The 23,758-nt window shown below is 41.2% G+C and overlaps 1 long non-coding RNA gene across 2 annotated transcripts in view; it reads right to left on the bottom strand.

The window, feature by feature from the left end:
* LOC118501167 overlaps positions 1–22,230 on the bottom strand; it is a 28,003-nt gene extending 5,773 nt beyond the window's left edge. Inside the window, exons 1-2 of one of the 2 annotated variants that reach the window (XR_004903773.1) lie at positions 21,661–22,230; positions 4,024–4,168 (exon numbers count right to left, since the gene is read on the bottom strand). This is a non-coding gene — a long non-coding RNA (uncharacterized LOC118501167). Of the gene's footprint in view, positions 1–4,023; positions 4,169–10,076; positions 10,589–21,660 lie in introns of those variants that run through there. The other variant, XR_004903774.1, reaches the window with a different exon arrangement.
* Positions 22,231–23,758: the final 1,528 nt, after the last annotated feature.

Here is a 23,758-nt window from a genome sequence, read left to right as displayed (position 1 = left end):
GAAGGGAAGGAGCTCATTGGAATCCATCTCTTCTAAGCAGTAGAGTGAAACACTGAGCACCCTTTCTTTGGAGGTGCGAGGAAGAGTAAGGCCCACTGCTGTGATGACTATGAGGAGGAGAAGAACCATTGTCATCAGTGGGAAAACTATTAATTAGAATTGAGTCAAGGAAATAAAGTATCTGTATAAATGATGTAATTTGGAGCTTTCTTTAAAAGGTTTATTCCAACTATACTTGACTTTCTGATAGGGAGTTTGATCCTGTAATACAATCCAACAATTTTGTAAAGCCCTTACTGGGGTGGAGCAGAAGGTTCCCTTCTGTAGGGATCAGTGATGAGACTTCCAAGGAAACACAAGGGGAATGAGTTGAAGCAAACATCCCTGTCCAAAATATAATGCAAAAAGTAAGGCTATTTTGCAAAAAATATCCACCCATTATAGAAGTAGACTTTTTGCTCATTGCTCTCGTCAAAAGGAAAGTGTCAATTTGTTTGTGGTGATGACTCTTTCACAGTAATGTGCCCGCTGACTTCTAATAAACAATGGTGTTGGTGGGGGAGCCTGACCAGGGTCTCTGGGCCCATGCACAGAGTGACTCTAACACACATATGGATCATGTGTTGTGCGCCAGTCCAAGGCCTTTACCCTCCCCCCACAATCCTGTGAAGCAGGCTCCCTTTTACAGATAATGCAGAGATACCTGAAGTGACTTGCCCAAGATCACCCAGTTATTAGGTGCTAGAGAGGCACTCAAAATCAGACAGCCCACTCTGAGATACCCAGTAACTGCTGCTGCTCACAGGAACTGCGTTTATCTGAAAGAAAGTCAGAAAAGTGGTGGGCTTTCAAAAAGGCAGGAAATGGTTTGGCTTAATTATAGTCTTTTCCAAAATAAACACCAGTTGGCTCAGTCCTCCTCTCCATCACGGCAGAGTTCAGCCTCTCCATGAGCACAGAGAAGCAAACATCCTCCCTCTCCCCACCCTCCCTGAATCTTCAACCTGAATCCTCCTTCACAGGTCCCAGCCCTGGGACTGAAGGGGTACACTTCACAGATTGTGAGAACGAGGAAGGAGCAGTCACAGTGGCTGGCTCTGAGATCCTGGAAATTGACCTCCAGCAGCTCCAACCGCCCCCCACCCCGAGCCCTGTGAGTGGAAGGCAGGCCAGACCCAGGGCAGCTCATCAAAGAACACTTCTCTGTCTTCTACCCATCCTAATACAAATCTCAGTCCACAACTCAGGTAGATTAAAAATATAAAATTGTATAATTTATTATAATTTCTACTTAGAAGCTTTATTCTTCAAGGGTGGCAGAAACTCAGTCTTGGGGGTCTTGTCTTCCCCTAAATCATGGCTAAGTTCTGGGGATCTTCAGTTGTAAGACTTGGTAGCGGACAGGCCATCAGTGCTTGAGGTCATGTGTCTAATCAGTCAAGGTCTGAGATATTATTCAATCCTGCCACTTGGTCCTCAGGCATCAGTTTGCTGAAGCTGTCCCAGACATGCTCTTGTTTCACCTTTATGGTCCTTTTCCAGGTGTCACAAGAACAAGTACAGACCTGACTGGTGTGGCTCAGTGGGTTGGGCATCATCCCAAAAGTCAAAAGGTTGCCAGTTCAATTCCTGGTCAAAGTACATGCCTCAGTTGTGGGCCAGATCCTTAGCTAGGGACCTGAGAGAGGAAATCAATCAGTGTTTCTCTTGCACATTGACACTTCTCTCCTTCCCTTTCTCCCTCCTTTGCCCTCTCTCTAAAATACATAAATACAATCTCTCTAGTAAAATAAATACAATCTTTTTTAAAAAAGAGAGAGAACAAGGACCAATCTTTCTCATTCTACACCCTTACCATCATGACTGAAATGTCCCCACAGACTTGTTCTCTCAAGTCTTTAGCTGGGCCCTAAGGCCTTTCTGTTCCCCTAAGTTCCAAAGCTATAGAAATCAAAGCAAGATACTGAGTGTAAGTAGGGCTTACACTTGGCCAAATATCACAGAAACCCAACAACAGAGGCTTGACCAAATACAAATGTATTATGGGACACAACAAAAAAATCTGGCACAGTGCTGAAAGATGCAATCAAGGAACCAGGCACTTTCAATCCTCTGCCCTGCCACTATTCAGCAATGGCAGCTGTGCCCTGGGCATTGCATGCTTTCTGAGCAAGAAAAAGCCAGATATGAAAGAAGTGTCTTCAAGAGGCCCTGGCCTAACTTTCACAGGTCAGTACTGGAGGCATATGCTCACTCCAATTTGTAAGGGGGTCTGGAAAGGTGATCTTTTAGCTTTCTAGCCCCCATTGCAAGTAATTGCCAATTACAAGGGAGTTAAAGAGGGGATTGAGGTGTCAACCTAAGGTATCTGCCACAACCAGGGGAAGACTCATTTATCACTGTCACTTCCTTCACCCAAAGCAATGAGTAGGCATTGGCCTATTTGCTTGAATGAGGTCAAGGTGAAAAGAGAGACTAGACATTCAATGTTGCATAATATTTCATTAAATATTTTCCCACCCAGGTTTGAGAACATCTGGATGTAGGTAGAGAGCCCAGAGGAAGTTCAAATGCTATTAGCACTTCAGCATAAACCAGATTCGGCAAACTAGACACTTAAGACCTTCAGTTCAAACCCCTACCACTCACAGGCTGCATGGCCAACAGCAAGAGCCGCTGTCCTTCCATCCCTATCCTGCCTTAGCCCAAGAAACCTAGAAGGCACTCAGTGAATAGATGGGTCAAAAAAAACCCTCAAAACCCAAACTGCCCATGTTTGTGAACTGTGGAGGCTGGTCCAGAATGTGGAAGTGCCTCATTTCCTAACATATATGACATTAAAAGACCCCATCACTGAAGGAGAACCTACAGAAGCTGAGCTATGTCATGCCAACTGTGTGCTACTCAGCTCCTTCACGGAGCCCGGAAGCCTCAGCTCCAGGTTTGGTCCATCTGCAGTGGTTCAAAGAACCCCTCCCCTCTCCTACAGCTTTAAAATTATTTGTCTACCAAATGGTAGAACAGAAGGTCTGAACTGCCTGAGTCAGAACATTAGGTCTGCTACTCTACAGTGATAGGAAAGTTACTTTGAACCGAACCTTAATTTCTATATCTGAACACTGTAATATCTGCCTTGAAGAGTTGCTGTGAAGATGAGACATAATGGATGTAAAGCACCCATCCACACTGAACTTTAGTCATAGGAATGGTTCTTCTTGCAGAAGTTCCTAGAAGAAGATTTGGATTGGACTGGAAACAGAGCCCAGATTGGTACTGCCTGATAAGAGGAAATGTTTCCACTCAGAGACATTTCCACCAGGCTGGAAGTTGCTCCAGAATTGGGTTTGGTTGGTGGGTGGGTTGTTTTGTGGAAGGAAGATAGTGGTAGGGCAGGTTGAGTAAGGATACTCCTCAGTCTGGCATGGCTGATGGGTGCTGACCTCAGTTTTGCATGAAACTATGGATATATATCCACATTCCATGACATGGGATGGCATTTTGATCTCTGCTACATGGTAATGCCACTTACAAACTGATGAACTGTTTGGGGCTTGTAGGGCACCTTTAATATTAACATATGCTTCCATATAGTCATTTGTACCCCAGTGTAAGAAAAGGGCATTTTAATCAACATTCTGTGTAGTACCACTAAAAATAATACACAGAACAGACTGACAGCTGTCAGAAGGGGTTGAGGAGAGGGACTGGTGGAAAGAAGGTGAAGGGATTAGACAAAGAACATGGACACATAACCCATGGGCACAGGCAACAGTGTGGGGACAGCCAGAGGGAGGGGGGTTAGGGGATGGGAGGAGGGGCATAAACAGGGTGGGAGGGAATGAGGGCACCTGCAATAGTGTCAACGGTACAAAGAAAGAAAAAACAAATTTTTAAAAAGTATGCACTTGTCAAAATTTTAAATTAAATAAACATAACATTCATTAAGTTAAGTAAGATTACTGGCTACATTTGTGATATAAGCACCAAGGAGGCAAGTCTCCTGTGTGCCCAAGCAGACCATACCCGGAGTTCTGGTGCATTCTGTGAGCATCCCTGTAAGGCAGGGGGACACACCTGCTGCAGGTCCAGAGGAGAAGCTCGCATGGCCACCAGCCACAAAGAGAAACTCCTTGTAAGGCCCAAGTTGAGGAAACGGGGAGTGCCTTGCCTGGTGGGGGGAAAAAAGAATAAAAACTATTTTCAAATATTTGGAGATTTCATGTGTAAAAATGAGCCTTATTTCATGTGCATCAGGAAGTAAGACTAAAGCCAAACATGGAGTGCTCTATGATAGCAGGTCTGAAGGCCCAGCTGAAGGCCATGACTTCAGTTACTGCATTTGAGACAGACGCACAGCCCTCAGCCAGTGAGCTCCAGAGCCAACAGTGTTCCAGGGTAGGGAGTGCATGCTTGCTGAGGAAATCATAGCATACCAGCTTCATGGAGCTGGGATGAGGGCCAAGGAGACCACTGTTTCAGACCCCGTTTCATGCCACCTCTCAGGAGGTAACTTGGCCACACTACTCTGGACTGTCTCCTCCTGTTTCACTCCAGTTTCTGTACCACAGACTTCCTAGGACACAACCAATGCAGCCACTTCCCACATCCTCTTGACTGGTGTCTTCCCTCCCACCCCAGGGCTTCCTGTTATCCCTGAAGCATGAGACACTCCAGCAAAACTCAGGGCCTGATCATGCTCTGTCCAGAGGTTAGAGGGGAAGTAAAGGAGTATTAATGTCTCATCAGGAAAACCATTGAAAAATCAGAGGTTGAAAGTGGCAAATAAATTATTTTTCCCTTCCTTCCTCTCCCTCCACCCAGGATATCCTGAGACCTACTAATATATGCTCTGAGAGTATGGTCCCTGTATTAGTTTCTTGTGGCTACTATTACAAATTGCCACAAATGTGAGGGCTTAAAACACAGAAATGTGCTAGCTTACAATTCTGGAGGCCAGCCATCTGCATTCAATATCACAAGTCCACATCAAGGTGTCAGCAGGGGCTGCCCTCCCTCCATAGGCTCTGGGTCCCTTCCTCATCTCCTACAGCTCCTTGTAACTGCTGACATGCCTTGTCTTGTGGCCACATGACTCCAGGCACTGCCTTCATGGTCACACTGCCCTATCCTCCTCTGTGCGTCAAATCTGCCTCTGCCTCTTTCTTATAACAACATGTACATTTGGATTTAGGACCTACCCAAAAAATCTGAGGGTAATCTTTCTATCTCAAAACCCTAATAACATCTGCAAAGACTTTGGCATATAAGGTAATATTCACAAGTATAAGGAATTCACATGTACACATTTCTTTGTAGGGCTGTGTTGAGCCTCCACAGTCCAGAGGACCGGGCAATCAGCTCCATTCCTGCCACTTGAGACCACATCAATAACACACCCTGTGTTTGCTCCTTTCACCGCAGCCTCACTACTGTTCCTCCAAAGTCCCTACTCTTGAGTCAAACTCTCCACTGAAGAGACGGCCATGAGGTTTCTCTCAAGCTCTCCCTTCTTGGGAACCCCAAATAATATGTGTAAACTATCGAGAACACTGCACACAGTAGTGGTAGTAATAACAGTAGTAGGAGTATTACAATAACCGTTCCTATTGTTTCCAAAGAGATTTAACATTTTTGCAGAGCAATGCTTAGTCACTTAAAAATAGGCCTACACGCCATGAAAACAGAGGTCATCTATTTCAGGGGGATTTTACACGGTGTTGAAGAATCTGTTTCCCTCTACAAAACATTTGCAGTGTAGTAGCACTTTTTCATTAGATTATCTACTTAAAAGCTGGATTAGTAAAAGAAGGGTTTTCCCACAGCAAATGGAAGAATATACACTCTAATACAGGAAAGTTAAATAAATTAATTAATGCTTACCAATTTCTTACAGATGAAAAGCGTTATCTGCATCAGTGCTCAGCCCTTTCATGAGCATGCTTTTTTGTGTGCTGAAGTGAATTATATTTCTTAAAACAGCAGTGTCCTGGGTCTGGAAATGTCTGAGAAGTAACACAGCTTTTCAGACAAACTGCAGAATCAGGCAACACCATTCCCCAAATTCAGGCAAGAGGGCTGTGCCCGACTAATGTGAGGACAAAGAGGGTTTTTCCCTCTTTGTGGGGTAAAGCAGGGTTTTCTACCGTGACCTGTCAGAGGTCTTTGCAGGGGACAATTTTAAAACTGAGGATTCTGGAAGGTTGTTTTCTTTATGTGGCAATTTCATTGGCACCTTTGTTTCAGAAAAGCACATAACTTTTAGGTTCACAGATAAACCTGAAGAGAACGAGGTTGAATTGAAGATAAGAAAATATTGGTGAATTTCCCTGCTAAGAGGGCACGTACCAAAAACAGTTAGAAACTTAAGAATTTCAGTTCTCCTGCCATGAGAAGGCAAATCCAATATTTTGATAGAAGCTCCTACCCCCAGGCACATTTGATAATTATAATTTCAAAAACTATAGGCAAGTCATTGAATAAATACAGCCTGAATGAAAATTGTATTAACAGTATGGTAAAGTAAGTTCACATCTGGCTCCTTTAATATACATCATTTCATTGGACAATTCATATCTGAAAATTTCTCTGAAAGAATTCCCTTGAATTTTATGTTTAAAATCTTAACTTTCTAATCTCCCAAACCTAGTTTGTTTCCATCGTTAGTTGTTGGCACAATCTGCTATCAGCATTTCAGTCCCTCTCCTTCTCTTTCTTTTCCTGCACTCACACACACTGCAGAAAACAACATGTCAAGCAATGTTTTGTTGGGAGGCAGGACTGCTGTCTCTTTCTCATTCCATCTACTCTGTTTCTTTAACTCCTTGAACAGCATGGGGGAAATCAATAGGAGGACCTATAAACTTCTAGAGAATTCTAGCCAAAGGGGTCCAAGAACAAAATTGGTCTAAGAGTCAACTTGTCCTTATGCAGTTATCACTCCCCCTGAAAAATTCAGCTTTTTTTCCAATTCATAACAGGTCCTTAAATAATGTTGAATAGTGAGTGAATGAATAAATTAACTGAAGAACTGAGCATTTCTGAAACCATAGAAAGAAGCATGATGTAGAAAGCATGTAGTAAACTGGAAAGAGCAGGGCCTTAAAACCAGGAGACCCAGGGGTCAGCTCTTCTACTGAATTACTATTTGATCTTGGGTAGGCTATCTGAGTCATTTTTCACATGCCAAGTAGAAACAACACTTATTCTAATGTCTTAATAGATAATATCTATGCCACAAAATAGCAACCTTATGGTTTAGAAAACACTTGGGCTTACATTCTCTCACTTGACCTTTCCAACCACCAACTGATGGCAAAGGGTGCCCATATTTTGTCCTGAAAGCAGTTAATAAAAGTGCCCTTCAGGTAAGAAGTTCCAGCTGTGTCCACACCTCCTATTTGCCATCGAGACCATAATGGCAGAACCTTTTCTCAAACCATGACTTCTTGTTCCAAATCCTTCTTACTTGCTCCCAATCCTTCTCACTTCCTGCTATCTGCACACATGTACTGAACACCAATAACACTGCACATTACCAAGGTCCTGGTCAAATGAGGGCCACTATAGAAATTCCCACATATATCTCAGCATGGAGTGGGTATTTAGTAGATATGCAGTGAATTGACTAGACCACACTGGGGGTCAGCGAACATTTTCTGTAAAGGACCAGATAGTAAATCGTTCAGGCTTTGCGGACCACACAATCACTGTCTCTACTGCTCCACAATGCAGCACAAAAGCCAAAACCAGCAACACACAAATAAATGGGTGTGGCTCAGTTCTAATAAGTCTTTATTTATGAAAGCAGAGGGCAGGTCTGATTTAGCCTTTGGGCCTTTTTGTGACAAACCCTCAGACTACAACAACTCTGAGAAAAGTCTTAATGTCAAAAACATTATTTTAACACTTCCTTTTAGAGACAAGGTCCTGACAACTCTTGATTACTATGTCTAGCCAGGCACTTGTATCCCTCCTTCTCCACTGTTCTCTGATAAAGGCCAAGTGGCAAAGGGGACATAGAGCATTTATCCTTCAACTGCAGTTATTCTGAAAGACAAAGCAAGGGCAGAGATTAAAACTAGACCCCAGGTCTTTGTACCAGACCCAGTTTATCAAAGACCCCTCTTCAAATTGTAGTGAGTTTTCTGTATAACTAATAAAGAAAAAAAGTGCTATTATTTCACTTAATAGTCTTTTAGTAAGGGTATAGGGGCCAGGTTTACCAAAGGCCTTTATGAGATGCCTGCTGAAAGGCAACAATACTGCTTGGCACCACGGAATTTTTCTTCATGTGAAGCTACATGATCACTTTTCATTCTATTTCTCAAGCACTCTATGGCACCCATCCATGTATTAGGCTAATAACTGCATGAATCTAGTTAAAAGGAACTAAGCAATTATTTTAATTAGTAGAGAACAAAAATAATGCTCCTGGATTCTGTGTTAAGGGGCAAGAAGGAAGTAGTCAGGGCTCAGAAAAATCCCACAAAATATTTTTGTGAAAGGAAAAATAATTAAGGCCAAATTTAGAACATACTTGGCAATAAATGGGCCAAATAAAATGAATGGCACCACTGTGCAACTAAAACCCATTCATATAGAAGAGCCTCAGAAACTCCATTTTTATGTGATACCATTTTGAGGGTATAGCCAATTTTACAATGTGAAAGTGGATGTCTACTAGAGACTTTAATGATCCTTTTGAATCTCTCACACAACTTCGTCCAGAGTTTCTGTGTAAACTCTTCTATTAATAATAAAAAGAAGAAGTATATTAATCAATTTGCCATTGAAATAAGATTATTTTTTCATTTAAATTCTCACAGTAAATTGTTCAGATTTGTTTCTCTGGAAAAATCTATCTTTACAGAAAAGCTTTGTAACTCGTCTCTTCTACAAAAGGCATATTCCAACCTAAGAGAGTTGTAGTCATTTGAACCTAATTCAGTCATACAGGAAGAGACTGTATCTGCCAGCTTTCCCCTAGCCTTTGCTGTCCTGCATCCCTTTTGGTCATTCATGACATTCTGGACATTTCATTTCATCTCAGACTTCCAAAAGGAGACAAGGTGAAATTCAAATTAGTCAACTAGTCAGTGTCATCCCTTCTGTTTGAATCTGTAAACGTTTTGTGAGCATTTGTGTTGTCTACAAGCACTCACAAGTTACAGATGTCCACAGATGACTGAGAATGAGACCCTACCTGCAAACAGTTCACAGTGTAATCACAGAGACACAGGCACAGGCAGAAAGGAGGTCATGTAGTCCAGGGATCTGGCCTAAGCTGCTCGTTAAAAAATGGATTACCCAGAGAGAAAGAGCAGCATGTGCAAAAGCTGGGACATAAGAAATCCTAGGGGAATGCATGAAGTGCAAGCAGAGAGAGCCACTGGATGGTAATGCCTAAGGTCAAAGAGGGGCAAGGAGCAGACCCCAGTGGGTAGGGCAGGAGCCAGACCACGGAGGGCTTATGAGCCACATCAAGGATCCCTGACTTCATCTTGTACAGAAATGGAGAACCACCAGGCCAGTTCCCACAAGGGACCACCGGGGCCAATTTTCCACTATGAGCACTTGGATGATTGAGAAGAGGATGAAATGAAGACCAGGTGTTCCACAAATGCCATAGCCCAGGCAAGAGGTGATAAGGCCTTGAACTAGGACAAATGTAAGTAGAAATGGAGAGAAGGGGTGAGCACAGAATTGAAGGATTTTTTTCAAACCTCTGTAGAACACTGACTGAGGGGGCAAAAGCAGGAAATGAAATAGGCTTTGGAGGTTCCCAGTGGGGAGGAGGTATTTTAACCAAATGCGTCACATGTCCAAAAAGTCTCCCTCCTTAGCGGTTCTTTAAACCCAGGAGGGCCCTTATTCATGGGCTCCAGGACCAAGATGCAGTAAAAAACTTCAGCTTCGGGCACACGAGCATACTGCTGCGTGCCATGTGAAAACTAGAAGAGAGCCTAATGTGTATTTACTTTCCCAGTCAAAATTCACCCAAAAACAGTTTCCTGCCATAAGTCTAAGTTAAAATATACAGAAGCTTGGGATGAAAGAAAATTGTGGTGAATACTCACTGCGATGGTTAATTTCTGTGGCACCTTGACTGGGCTCAGTGGTGCCCAGATAACTGGTAGACATTACTTCTATGTGTGTCCAGCAGAGTGTTTCTGTAGGAGATTGGCATTTGAATAGGTAGACTAAGTAAAGAGGATTCTGTCTCCACTGTAGCAGGCATTACACAATCCACTGAAGGCCTGAATAGAACAGAAAAGCTGAGAAAGTGAGAAAATTTTCTCTCTTTGCTTAAGCTGGGTACTCATCTTCTCCTGACCTTGAACATCAAATTTTCTGGTTCTTGGACCCTCAGAATTCAAAAAGGATTTATACTATTTCCACCCACCTTCCATTCCCTGCCCAACCATTCTCAGGCCTTCAGACTTGAACTAAGTTACACCACCAGCTTTCCTGGATCTCCAGCTTGCACACAGAAGATCATGGGACTTCTCTGCCTCCATAATTGTGCTAACCAATTCCTGGAATAAATCTCCTCTTACATATATCTATACTACATCTTTATCTTACCAGTTTTATTTCTTTGGAGAACCCTGACTAATATACCTAAGATACACTATATATGTTTTAAATTACTATGTTTATATTGGGCTCATTTATAATTTTGTTTTTTAAAGAATGTAAACAGGGCCCTGGTTGGCGTAGCTCAGTGGATTGAGCACGGGCTGCGAACCAAAGTGTCGCAGGTTCAATTCCCAATCAGGGTACATGCCTGGGTTGCAGGCCATGACCCCCAGCAACTGCACATTGATGTTTCTCTCTCTCTTTCTCTCTATCTCCTTCCCTTCCCTCTCTAAAAATAAATAAATAAAATCTTAAAAAAAAAGAATGTAAACAGGACACTTCTCAATTCATTTTATGAACCAACCAAACCTTCACAACAAACCTGACAGGGACATTACACTAAGGAAAATTACAGGTAAATGTTATTCATACACATTGTTGAAAAATCATCAAAACATTCAGCAATACATAGAGTAAATAATACATCACAACAAAGTTGGGTTTAGTCCAGAAATGCAAGACTGGTTTAACATTCAAAAACTTAATGAATAATTCACCACACTAACAGAATAACGGGAGACAGTCATATGATCATTCTACAAATACATGAGTACTTAATTTGTGATAAAGGTGTCACTTCAGAACACTGAGAAAGGGAGTCTTTTCCATTAGTGGTGTAAGTGGGTGTCTTGGAAGAAAAAACAAACTTGATCCCACCTCACATCATATACAAAATCAATGCCACTGGATTATAGATATAATCAATAGGTAAATAAATGTAATCTAACTGTGGCTGGTGTGGCTCAGTGGACTGAGCACTGGCCTGAGAACAAAAGGGTCTCTGGTTCAATTCCCAGTCAGGGCACATGCCTCAGTTGTGGGCTGGGTCCCCAGTAAAGGGTGTGTAGAGGCAACCACACATTGATATTTCTCTCCCTCTCTCTCCCTCCCTTCCCCTATCTCTAAAAACAAATAAATAAAATCTTTTAAAACATAAAATAAAAAATAAAATGTAATATATAAGTAATCTATGCATGTAAATAAAAAGAAGAAACAACAAAGCTTCCAGAAGATAATATAAAAAGGTATTTCCATGGCCTTGAATTAAGCAGAGTTCTCTTAAATAGGACACAGAAAGGACTAACTATAAGGGAAAATTGGTAAGTCTGACTACATTAAAATTAAAAATCTTCTGTTCATCCAAAGATACCATAAAGAGAGTAAAAAATCAGGCTCAGGGTGGTACATGACATTATCAATACATATATCCAAAAAAGGATCATATCGGGTTATGTGAATATCTCCTACAAATCAATAGGATGAATAATACAATAGAAAAATTAACAAGACACTTGAAAAGCCCATTCATAGAATAGCCAAATGGCCAATGGTAAAAAGATGCTTGATTTAAAGATGCTCAGTCACAGTCAAATTAAAACCACAATGAGATTCAACTACATACCACCAGAATGACCAAAATCAAAATGACTGAAAACACCAAATGTTAACAAGAACAGCATAACTCTTACCCACTACTTACTGGTGGGAGTGGAAACTGATACAACCTCTTTGTAAAACACTTTGGCACTATTGAAGCTGAACATAATCATGTGGTACAATGTAGCAAGTTCCCCCATAATCCATATACCCAACAGAAATGTAGGCACCCACCCACCAAAGATGTGCACAGGAAAGTTTACAAGAGCATTCTCTGAAATAGCCTAAAACTGAAAACAACCCAAATGTTCCTCAAGGGTAAAAATAGATAAACTGTGGTATATTATTGATACAATGGAAGGAAACACAGCAAAAAAAGATACTCTAATTGCACCCAACAACATAGGTGTAACTCACAACATAATGTTGACAGATTCAAACCAAACAAAAGAACACCTACCTTATGATTCCATTTACATAAAGTTCAAAAACAACACAAATCTATAGTATCAGAAATCAGGATAGTGGTTATCTTGGAAGGGGGAGTTCCACCACAGGGGCCACTGGACACACTGGCTGCATTCTCTCTCTTGTCCTGAGGGTGGTTATAGGATGTATTCACTCTAGACCACAGGTGGCAAACACAAGACCTATGGGCCAAATCCAGCAACTCCACCTTGTTTTATTGGACCCAGCACTTGTTTCTACCAGGAGGGAGGGAGCAGTGCCAAGCTCTCACTTAACTGTTAAGGAGTAGTCACATTTATAAAGTCCTAAAATTACATTTGGCCCTTTGAAGGCAACCGTGAGGTTGATGTGGCCACTGGTGAAAATGAGTTTGACACCCCTGCTCTAGGGTAAGGCCTAACGTCTCATGCTCTGCTCTTTGCAGTCATCCATATGTGGAACCCAATAAAGCTTGAAAACAAATTTCAGACATTGATTTCCATTTCTTAGGTGAAATAAATGGAGGGGCTCACACAGAAAATATGGAATACCTTTATTAAAGTCAACCAGTGGTTTGTTTTACCTGTGCTCAGTTTGTTCCCCTGATGTCAGTTTACAGAGCAGAAAAAAGAAAGAACCATACAGGAATAGGTGAGCTGGACTCAGAAGAAGATGCCCTCCCCTGGAGTGAAAATGAATATAACTGGACCCTTTGCAGTTTAGCTAAGAGCTGAGTAATGTGTAAAGAGAAAAAAAGAAAAGTTAGGGGCCCAATGTATGAAGAGCCTAGCCTTGTTATATTGTATAAAGAGGGATTAAAAGGTCTCAAATTTAGACTGGCTACAAGGAAATGCTGTCTCATGAAATGTCTAATTAATCTGCAGCCAATGGTTTAGTAAAATCCAAAGCCTCCCTCAAAAAATTGGAAGGGGGGGGGGGGTGGAAAGGGAAGGAAAGGGAAGGGAAGGAAAGGGAAAGGGAGGGGAAAGAAGCTATTTATAGCAGCCAAACCAGCCTCTGCAGGTTACACTGACTAATATTGTATTACAAAGACTCCCCAGCTTCCAGGTAAAAACTGATAGCCAGCTGGGGTCAGGAACAAAATTTTCCCTTTGGTGTAGTATTTCACAGCTCTGTTATCTAATATTGCAGCAGGTGAGGGGCTTCCTAGTATTTGTACCTCCATTTGGACACCTGGCTTTGGGATTCAGGGGGCTGCAATGAAACAGACTATTGTTTTAATCCTGGATGACAACACCTGTAGATCTGTATTTAGGCAACACCTCGTGTTTCCAAAGGTAAACACAATGAATAACATCAAAATTGTTCCTCATACTACTGTTTTTGCATCAACAATCTGTCAATATATGGGCAGTTTCAATATATGTGTAAAATAAACAGAGCAGGTATGCCTACACTGAGGTAATTCAAAAAACAGGTCTATCATTTAGCAGCCTGGATATCAATTGGTGCACTTTTGTGTATGAAAAACACAGAGATTATTCATCAAAGTCATTGTCCTGTGCACTTGTATGCCTTATATAATTTATTTTTCAGGGATTTTTACTTGAAAGAAATCACTAGCTAATGACATTTCAGACTTGAGAAATTATTCTGATAGCACACTGAAATTCCCTCAGGGACAGAATTGTGAATAAGTGAATTTTTTTGTAAAGATCATTAACAGATATTACAAACCAATTCAAGCTGAGCATCTTTTTTTTTGCAAATTAGTTTAATTTTTAAAGCCACTGGAAAAAAAAAGACAGTGAGTGATTTAATTTACTTAACCTGTCAACAAATTGCAGCTTTGTGCTCCATTGGTGATTGCATTTCTAACTACAAAAAAAATCTCTATCTCTAATAGAGATATTTTTCAAAATTATCATATTTGGTGAGTGATATTTCAAAAAGATAGTCATGTTTATTTTTTTATTTAGCAAGTTGCCCAGGAATTTAGAATGTTTGTTTTATCGATATGTTTAAAGAAAAAACAGAGCCCTGCACTGTCTACATCTGTTGCTTTAGTTAAACTTTCAGGAAATTATCAGGTTCATCATTTCTTAAGCAAATAGACAGTGGAGCTTTGGTCGTAGATTGTGGTGTTTCTTGGGGGTGGGGAGTATTTAATAATAAAACCATAGTTTCTGGGCTAAAGAACTAATATGTGGGGTGAGAAGCACCACTGTTTCCCCCACTTACATCAGGCTGGATTTTTATTTGCATCAACACCCTGTGATGTATGTTTTCCATTGAAAGAGCTCCTGTGGACTTCAAAGGGGGTCACCTGCAAGGATGGGCTGTGTGAGAGTCCTGAAAGGCTGCAGAACAAGCCCAGAGCTGGGAAACCATGCCAAAACTAGCTCATGCTGGAGCCCCCCAAACCATGTCCCAAAATGAACCACCTCCTCTTCCTACGCGGTCCCACAGCCATTCCACAACGCACATGGGAAGTGCCCCTGGGCTTGCCAAGCACTGCACTGGTTTCTCGGGCTACCACTTATAAATATTTCATGAGTGGTGTTCCATTTATAAGAAAGTGTGTTAATAAGAATATTCTTTGAAATTGGAGTCTAATGCAGGCTTTAAAAAGGCTCGTTGTTTGAGGTACTACAGGTTTCTTTTCTTTTCCTTTTAAAGTGTAAAGTCAATTTACCACAAACCAAACAAAGGAGTTTAACATCCTTTTGTGTGTCCCATCAGCAAAAAATGAGCGGGATTCTACTCTAAAGGACATTCTATTTTTGGAAGGAGTCATTAAATTATTGAGTATAAAGGATCATAGAAATGAATGTTTCTTGAGTGCCAGATATTTGAATTCTCCTCTTTTAATCCTCACCAATATATCATGATGCAAACTATACTACTCCCATTCTTAAGACAGAGAAATGGGCTTCACAGAGATCAAGCAAATTGTCTATTACTAAGTCCCACAACAGTAAGTGCAGAGCTGATCTGGAACCCACATCTACCCAACCTCAAAGCCCATGTTTGTTTCTCAACCCCACACTAACTCCCCAGTATCTGCCAATTTCAAATGTCAAGTTTACATCTGAAAGCAGCTACCATTTTTCTGAAGAGCTAGAACTCAGAGATTATGGGTTCCATCAGTTCAAGTTCAGACAGGGAATACTGTATTCAACATGCTGATGATTAAGTTGCAAAAGAATCGTTTTGCCCAGAGTTCCCAGTGGGATTCTGCAAGAAAACATAGAATCGAAAGCAGCTTGAGATCTACACTAGCGAGTCTGAATGCCGCATTACTGTGTCTCAAAATACTGGCACACCTCTCTAAACCTCAGACAATAAAGGCGATTCTAATGATCACAGTAAACTCCCTTGGATACAAGTTCAAGAAAGAAGAGGAAGATAGGTGAGGGCTCCAGGGTGACAAAGAACTCGAATGTGAATCTATAGAGAGGTCGCACATCCAAACAATTACAGCTCTATGTTATTAATTGTCAGGATGGGAGGAGAAAGTTGGACCTTCTACTAATCCTCTTGGGCTCTCAAGATATGGGAGCCCTGATAAGGTATAGAATGTGGCCATTCAGTGGCCATTGAGTGAGCAGACACCAGCCAGGGGCGCCAGCTGCCCCACAGTGGTAACAGGGACCAGCCACAATCACCCATGACCTCCTTTCTGTTCCCACACACTCCTACAGCAAGAGCCTCAGAGGCCACTGGAAGGAGCCCAAGCACCTCCCTGTGACCCTTGGAGCCACCATTTGCCATGGGCTAATAGTAAATTCACTAGAACAGAGGTTCTGTTCCTGGGACTGCTCACAGGGACACCAAGCCTTTTTCCTCTTCTCCAAGTCTGTTTCCTCAGCTGCAGCATGGAGACAGCAGAAGTACTGCCTGCTCAGACTAGAATGTTCAGTGATGCTAAAGATGGGACATAACCCTGTTTGCATTAGTGCTTCAGACAACTCAGTCTACAAGAACCATGTCTCATTAACCTTTCCTTTAATTTTAGGCATGTTTCTCAGCGCCGGGTTTGTTACTGTATTCTCATCTCTATGACTTGGTCTTTTGGAGAAAATTAATTTACATGGGAGTGATGTTTCATGTGATAGAAATTAAAATCAAATTAAAAAAAAATGTTTTCTGAGCATGGAACATCAATTTTTATATATTTTGCCCTCAACAAATCTTTACACAAGTTGAGTTGAGGCTTAGGCTGTGCATTATCCTGGGTTTCTAAGCACAACTTATCTGGCCTTTGCACTTAGGATAAAATCAACCTCCTAAACATGAACCATGCCTGAGGCCAGGCATGAATTAATGCCTGCTGGGCTCTCAGACCTTATCCTGACCAGCTCCCCCACCCTTGCTGCTCTTTGGGCACACTTTGAAGAGAAGGAGCTGCAGTCCTGCCTCCTGGGTCTCCCTTCTGTGGCTGGAAATTCACCTGATGGTCCCAGCTTTTCTTGCCTGATTAACTTCAAACATCCTCCTGCAGAGACACATTCCATCGCCTCCTCATCCAAAACAGCACAGTCCTGATCCTCCTGACTCTTTCAGTATCATTACCATGTAACACTTCCTCTATTTGGTCCCTCAAATGCCATTCATCTCTCCAATGCAGCTATAGCCTCCAGAAAGTGAGAGATGATCATGTTCCCCTGATTTTGTGCCTGAGCCCCAGCATAGTGCCTGGCACATGAAGGACAAGGGAAACAGTGTTGCCTTAATACAGCTCTACCTGATATAAAATGACATAAGACCCAGTCAGGCACTTTACTGCATGAGCTGCACTAGCAACCCTTGAACTGAAGGAGAAAAGTTCTTGTTTTTCCTCCCCCTCCAGGCTCAAACTCTTTCCTCTGTAAGTGAAGCACACCTGATCTCGAAGGAAGGAAGGCCTGCATTTACTACCAGCCTGGGGAATGCCTTAACTGTTGGCCAGGGTCCTCCTGCCTGCTCATGCAAAGGAGGCTTGACTTCCTGTCATATAAGTGTGAGGTGGTAAGCTCGACTCCCTGTGGGGCCCACTTGTGACTCTCACCTGCTTCCTGGGGCTCCTCTGCATGAGCAATCTCAGGCTCCAGTGACTGCCTGGAACTTCGGCTCCTGTTGCTAAACAACTTTGCTATAGAGTGGGGAGAAGCAGGCCACACTCACCACATAGACATCTTCTCAGTCTTAACATAGGTTTCATTACTGGATCATTTTTGAATGACAGAAGTCATATATACTATTTGTAACAAGCGAACCACTTAAAAATGTGAACAAAAGCAAAGATAATTCTTTCTCCCTGTCCCACCTTATTACCATGCCTATATTCATGTTACTTATATAATTATATAATATAATATATGTACAAGATATATAATGTATATTTATGTTTAACATATTTAGAAATAATCATATATTAATACATAATTATATTATGTATAATTTTGCATGAGTAGGGTAATATACATGCTGGGGAATTTGAGAACAGCATTTTTATCTTATTTAATGGCCCACACCTATGTGTTTTACTTGCCTTTCCCAGGTCTGATTACTCCAGGGACACACTGGAGAGCACAGGTGTGCTCTGGCCAGAGGACCACACCTGTGTGCAGTGGCACCAGTTTCCCTTTCTGGTCTTAAATATACCTGCCTTGGTCACACTGGAATTCAGGTGAGTCTTCAGAGAAGCAGCACTGCTGATGTTTTCTCTGCTCCTGGTTTGGGAACATTTGAGAGGATGCCTTTTCCCCTCTCATTCCACCCCCATCTCCAGACCACAGACCACCCCTGGGGATGGGTTCTGGTTTCCAATCCCTCCCTGGCCCCCTTGCATCCTTCTGTTTCTCATTGGCTTAAATTTCCACCTCACAGCCCCTATATTATTTCTGACCTTGTCTATTTCCAGTGACCTTCTCAAAGTAACAAATCTCCACCCCAAGGCCTCTTTCTCTTTCTCTACAGGTGCCTCTCCCCACCTTGCCTCCTTAAAGCTTACCCAAGCCTTTGCCCCATACCCATTTACTCAGCACATTTGTCTGCAGGTGACTATTCCTACTTGCCCTCACCCTTCCAGGTCACAAGTTTCATCAACACATTTGTGTATTGCTTTGTAGATTTTGAACATATACAAATAGATTACTTCAGCTAATTCTTACAATAGCCCTATAAAATAGAGCATAAGTGTATTGGACCCCAAATGCTAGTGGCCTTCATTAACAGGCAATTTGCAAAGAAAATGTGAAAACGGCCACATGAAAAAAAACACTCAGTTTTACTATTAATAAAAGAAATGCAAAGCCTAAGAGCATTGATATAGTCTTTGCCTATGAATTAACAATAATTTAAAATAACAACGATACTGGCTGGTCAGCAAGGAGAGGGGCAGCACACTAGATTATTCAAGGTACAAGCACATGTTGGTGGCAACTCTCTGAGACACAGCTTGCCAACATACAATGAATTAGAAAACCATGGAGCTATGCAATCCCTCTTACAGGAATTTACCTGAAGAGATAAACAAAGCTAGGCAGAAAGTTTAAGCTACAATGATACTTTAATATATGACTGATTAAGTTGAAGTCATGCAACTTAATGCTCTGAACAAAATTAAAAATAATGTGAGAGAATATATAACATAATGCAAATTTTTCTGATAAAATAAAAACAATGACACAATAATATGTATTGTGTCAATCTAAGTTATATATATGTATATATATAATAGATATGCATCTAGATATAAATATTACATACCATGAAATGTCAAGAAAGATTATATCCAAATGATGGCATTACAGGTGGTTTTATTTTCTTAATTTTTTCTCACCTCTATTTTCTAAATTGTTTTCAATAACCATGTATGATCTTTTAAAGACTAAAACAACAACAATGATAACATTTTTACAAACTGCCTTTGTCTCAATAGAAACAGTTCTACACTTGATTCTTTCATCCACTCATTCATTCTTTCAACAAATATTTAGTGAACTCCTACTATACACAAAGCATTCTGCTAAGTTGGTAAGGATACAGTGATTGAACTTTTTTTAAAATTAAAAACAAAGAGGTGGCCTCTTCCCTGAAGAAGGTATTCTTGGTAATTGGGAGAAAGCCAATGAGGATGCTGGTTTGAGCAGTGAATGCCACCCCGCACAGCTGGAGCTCATTAGGCACTATGCTTCCTTGAACCCAACAAATGGCCTCAGAGGATATTGATGCATCCACTCATTCTTGGGTGAGATTTGGCCTGGGAGATGGACCTGGATCTGGAAAAGTGGTTTCTGAGAGTGGACAGTAAAGAGAAAGCACAGAATCCTCTCATCCTCTTAAAGCTCATAGCTACTGTGTCTCCCACCGACTTAAAACAAGCGTCTGGAGTGGCCTGCTTGGGGAAGAAACAGGCTCACCCCCTGGGTTGCACGACCACAGACATTAACTGGAAGGCCCCAAACAACCAATCTTATAAACAAGTGATTAGTGAAAATTCAACAAAACCCCCCAAAAACATTCCTTTGAGTCTGCCTCCTTAATAAGCATTCTGCCTGCTACCCTTCCTGGATGATACTCCCCTTAAATTGCAGGTTTTGAACCTGCACACACCAAAGCTTGTTTTCCTGGCCTTGAAGCCACCTGCAGGAAGTGTGGCACCCTGCAAGAAGGGTCTCTCAGCCTCCAGGGCACCATGTTGTTATCCCACAGCAATACTGTCATATTCTAGGTTAATTCAAGACATTTGCTTTGAGTTGGGGTTGTCCCCCACATGTGATAAAGAATTTGTGTTGATTCTTCCCCAGAAGGCCACTTGTGACCAGTGCTCACTTGGAGGGCTGGCTGGAGTTTAGAGAGGGACCATGGTGAAGTGAACCAATCCTCCTGGGGACTGAACTCATGACCTAATTAGCACAGGGTCCCAATCAACTGAGCCACCAGGCATATAGCTCATTTAAGAGACTGAAGCAATGATATGCTAAATGTTAATTTTTAGATTAACTACACATGAGCAGAGTTCCTGGGTGCAGGGGAGGGTGGGAATGCTATTTGTTAATTCTTCAACAAAGGAAATTTGGGTCATCTCTTGATGACCCCTTTGGGTACTTTTAATATAAAATTTTGGCATCTGAACATGCCATGCATCAAGGTCTATACTGCCACGATTTTTCTAGCGATATCCTGAAGAAGAGACTTTCAAGGAAAAAGCAAATGGTGTCACTCCTGCACTTGCAAAGCAAGGCACAATGATTTTTCTATTGATTCCTCCATAGTTTCTATTTCAAAATCAGGCACAAAGCTTAGGTGGCAACATGAAGGAAAAGTTTCCATATTGAGGCAAAGATGACCCTATTAGAGAGGGAAGGGCTAGACCCTATTAACTGTAGCCACTCCCAGAGCCCTAAATTCCTGTGGAGAGATAGACCCTCCCTCCCTTCAGAAGAGAAGACCAGACCTGCAGCCCTGGCTGCAGCAAGGCGTGCTGTAACCCATCTCACTTCACCCTCTTACCTCATCACCAGCACACCCCCAAAGAGCTGGCCAGATTTACAAATAGCAAATATGGTTTGGAACAAAGCTTTGACAGACTCAGTATCCTGTGCTAATATTACATTTCTATGAATATTCCATTGACTCTTCAACTCTGAAAAACCGTTTCCGCTCTAAGGCTACATTTATTTAACATTCAGGCCAATTTAACTTCAGTTGCTCCCATCCTGACAGCGATCTTTGAAATTGATATGGCCCTGCAAGAAGCCAGAATAACTTTAAAATATTAGTAATGGGCTAGGTTCCCAGTCTTTGTAATTTTGTGGAAGAAACTCTGTGAGAAAGCACACTGGGAATTGAATTGTGTGTCCATGCTAGCTTTTCCTGGAAAAGCCTGCTTGAAACTCATGGATGTTCTACAGGAATTTCTATAAAGTGGAAAAGGATACAATCTAACCTTGCATTTTGCACTTATCACCTTGTGTCTCATGAGCTTGGTGACCATCTTTTTTCTTTAAATTGATTTGAGAGAGAGAGAGAGAGAGAGAGAGAGAGAGAGAGAGAGAATTGTTGTTCCACTTATTTATGCATTCATTGGTCGATTCTTCTGTGTGCCCAGACAAAGATCAAGCCTGCCACTTTGGTGTTTTGGGACAACATGCTAACCAACTGAGCTGTCCAGCCAGGGCCAATGACCATCTACCTACACTTATGCCTGTTGTAAGAGAAAACCCACAACAGCCAGTGGAAAGAACCAACCTGGCATCTGAGGAGCACCCCAGTTTCCCACTCTCTAGTAAAGGACTTGTGGAAAAGTTAGGCATCTTTATGAGTTGTCAATTTCCTCACCTGTGAAATGTAAAACAGTAACTGTCTCCAGGAAATAATGACAGAAAATTTTTAGCCCATTGCCTGGAACGTAGTAACTACTCATTGAAACTTAACTATTGTAGCTACTATCTACCTCCTAAGAAAAATGTGGCTATTTCAATGGAATATGTCTGCAATCCAAATATTCCTTCCTTTATAAATCTAAAATAAAAATTAAATCCTACAATTGTACATCCATAAATAAGATTAAACTGATCACAACCAAGCTTAAATAGTGTGCTTTGATTCAAATACCTAAGAGGTAGCAGCTTAAAATGAAAATGGCCCTGATTTCTAAATAATGCCTTTAAAAATGTTTTCTTATGAAATGCATTATAAAATGGCATAAGGAACTTTCCAAACTAGCATGATAAAAAATATATGATCTTTTAACCATAATTCTCTACAAATACCAAAATTTTGGTAAACCTAAATATTATCAGGAATTTCACATTTTCAATCTATGAAAAATACCAACAATTCAAATAAAATCACACTAAATGTATTTTTTCCTGAAAATACAATCTGAAACAACCCAATTTTATATTAAAGGAACATTCTTATAAACATTTTCTAAGTTACAATTTAAAACTTCTACTCAACTTCAAGTTGACAGTTAGGGACCAAATATATAGAAACTAAATTTTTGAATTGTATCTCTTAGTGTTGTGGGCTCTATTTGCAATGTTAATCTTCAGCAGGGAATATTAAGTCAACCAAATAAATATTTTTAATTTCCTCTATGTGGTTCCTTGAACCATGGCAATGCACTTCTTCTTAAAGGATTTGTGAAAGCAGCCCACAACCTACTTAAAAGAGATTGTTTGATTTTCATATGAACAAGAGGAATGGATGTGAGTGCTCACTGTTTTAATGCAATGGGCCCTTAATAGCTTCCAGTTCTAATTCATCAAAAATGTAGTACTCTTGTTTTTTTGGGGGGAGGGGTGTTGGTAACTAAATATTGTCTTTCATTCTGAGATATTTGTTTCTTGCCAGAAAATGATACTGTATTTTTCTTCTAATGATGAAGGATGAAATATCGAGAGAATTCCATTCAGTGATTATGGGACCACAAAGAAGTAAACTGATTCAGAAAACAAATCCCCAGAAGAAAAATAAAATGTATTATATGAAGTGGAAGCAGGGAATTCTTGGCAAATATTCAATTGGAGCCAGGAGTAGTAATTTAATGATATCCTTGTTTTGTTAATATTGGTAGGGGGGTTAGGGTTAAATAAAGCTCTAGGGCCTTCTGCTTTGGGACAGAATCATCTCTCTACTTTCCACCATTACCTCAGCCAGCAAAGGGGGTTAAAGACACAAATGCCTGGAGGCTTTTCAAAGGATTATTAAAATCACATAGCCCATGGGCAGGGTGCAAAATGCCACAATAAACCAGAAGTTATGACAGAACCTTGATCTCTACAGCTCAGTGAGCAGTGAGAATCCCCTCTAGGGAAAGCCCACTCTGAACACTACTCCCAGAGGCCTGGAGCATGGTACCCACATCAGAGCAGACAGGAGACTTAAGCGGGGCCTGTAGATTGTAATAATCCTGCCCAATTATTCTGGTTCCCTGGGTAACTGTACCACCTCACTTTGGACTGGTCCTTCTAGCTTCCTCCTGATGGTTGCTAAGCAGAGTTTGGCAGAAAAAAATCACCCTAACTTTGGTAATCCTGGCCACACTGGGGCATTTCTAAGCGGTACACCTGGGTTGGGTATGTGGTAAGAGTTGAAGGGTGTGCTGCTGCAATACACAGACCCTTTCTGAGACCGGAAGGTCATGAAGTATGTCTTTTTTTTTTTTAGCTCTGGTTTTCTTCCAAGTTTAAAGGACAGAAAGTGCCACATGAAGAAAATTGAAATTAAAAAAAAGACAAATTGAAAAGGAAAGAAGGTGGGTTTACTGCAAACCCAGTCCCCAAGACACTTCTGGGTTGCCACTTTTCTTCCATGACCTTTTTAGTTCCTGGATTATGTA

This window comes from Phyllostomus discolor, chromosome 6, assembly GCF_004126475.2.
Source record: "Phyllostomus discolor isolate MPI-MPIP mPhyDis1 chromosome 6, mPhyDis1.pri.v3, whole genome shotgun sequence".
Lineage (NCBI taxonomy): Eukaryota > Metazoa > Chordata > Mammalia > Chiroptera > Phyllostomidae > Phyllostomus > Phyllostomus discolor.
Note: the sequence above shows the minus strand (reverse complement) of the source record. Positions and strands in the feature narration are given on the sequence as shown.